This window comes from Coffea arabica, chromosome 10e (genome assembly GCF_036785885.1).
Source record: "Coffea arabica cultivar ET-39 chromosome 10e, Coffea Arabica ET-39 HiFi, whole genome shotgun sequence".
NCBI classification, from domain to species: Eukaryota; Viridiplantae; Streptophyta; class Magnoliopsida; order Gentianales; family Rubiaceae; genus Coffea; species Coffea arabica.
The window spans coordinates 44,306,592-44,308,537 of NC_092328.1; positions in this window are offsets into that span (position 1 = coordinate 44,306,592).

The window sequence follows — 1,946 nt, forward strand, 5'->3', positions numbered from 1 at the left end:
AAAAAATTTCAAGTCACCCAAATCTAATAGAAAGACAATAAATATTAATACTAATATAAATTAAAGGTACTCTTAGAACAAAGAAAGCCATATTGTTTGTTTTTAATTTGTGTTGGTGAGAGAAAACTAAATTCATAAAAAATAGAAAATTTAAATATTGAATACTTCATTCTTCAATTTTTTAATTGCATTTATGTCGCTAAAATAATTTAATTTCTCAAAGAAAAAGTCCAAAACCATCATGCTCACTTGAAAATGTTGTGATCTATGGCTAGTTTTACACTAAAACATACTGGGTTAATTTGAAATAAATTATCTAAAGTAATTCAATAACACTATTGTGATGTGATATATGTGAGATAAAAGTAGGTTAAAAATTATGTTTATGATGTAAGCAAAACGAAGCTTGCATTTTTTTCAAATCTTGATAAAGACACATACCTACTATTAAAGTTATTTTCTAATGGTGAAGAGCTACAAGTGGTGTGCTTAAAAAATATTTTATTTTAATACCGATTATTATCCATAATATTCGAAATAGACTATTTTTTGGAGTTTTATACCCAACCAAAATATAGGGGACAATAGTTGTTTCATGTGAATTAAAGATGACTATTGGTTAAAAATGTTATTGGATAGGTCAATTAATTTTCTTTGATCGATGTTATCAGCCTAGAGGAGTGAAGTTGTGGTAATTTGTTTCCCATTTTTTGTTCATTGTTTCATTACAACTTTTTCACTTATATTAAGAAAGGTAGAAATAGTAATAGTAATATATTGGCTGCTTGCATTGCCCAAAGGTTATAGAGTAGCTTGATTTAGTAGTCGTAATATCAAGAACTTTGGTGAATTGTCGAAAAAATTAAGAAGTTTCCTTGTTTTTTATTTTTTTATTTTGTTCTTTTATAGCAGCATAAATCTGTAGTAAAAAAATCTAGAATTCTCCTTAGTCATCAAGAAATCAAAAAGTTTACTTCTTTTTTTGTCCTCATTTTAGTCATTGAGAAAATCAAAAGCTCTCGCTCATGGTTGAAAAATCATTAAGTTTGATTGATTGAATATTTTCTTTTTTTTTTGTTTTTTTAGGAGTCCAATATCATAGCCAAAAAATAAGAACTGTAGCTAGCATCCAAAAAGTCAAGAAAATTGTTCGATTGTGTTTTTTTTTTTTTCCCTTTTTAGAGTATTATAATTGATAGCTAAGAGCTCTCACGAGCTATTGAAAAATCAAGAACTTATTGTGTTTTGTTTCACTTTCCATTTCCTTTTGGGGTAGGTTTTGAATATAATTTAGTAATGGAAAAAGTTCACAATGCATAGAAAATGGTTTGCTTATATTTTTTTTACTGTTTCTTTGTGCTTTGACAACAACTTGGTATAATGATTTAAAATCAAGAAGTTTGCTCGTGTTTTTTGAACAACCCAATTTAGTTTTTAGAAATCAATAACTTTCATGGGTTTCCTAAAAAAATCAACAGCAGTTTTGCACACCTGACAAATTTACAAACTCTATAATTATTGTAATTAAATACTTAACTAGGTTGAAAAAACGGAATACCTCATTGTAAAATAGAAGAATATATTCAAGCATGTATTTTGTACTTTAATGTGGTATTAGTATATTATCTTCAATGCAGAAGTTAATTAATGATACTGCTTGTTGTTTGTTTAATCGTAGGTCCATAGTTGTGCAAGGACATGACAAAGTTTTTGGAATTGTGATTGGATTTTTTTTGGCACTGCTATTACTATCATGGTTGCACACCTTCCCCAACACTATCGCTTACATTCTTGCAATTTTCTAGTTTGTGAGTTTTTTAGAATCTATAGTACATGGGGTTGGCCTGAACCCATTTTCCTATATGATGTAGAAGAGGAAAATGGAGCATTTCCTGTTTGGGATTGGAAGAGAGATTTTGAGCACTCTGATCATAAAATGCCCATAA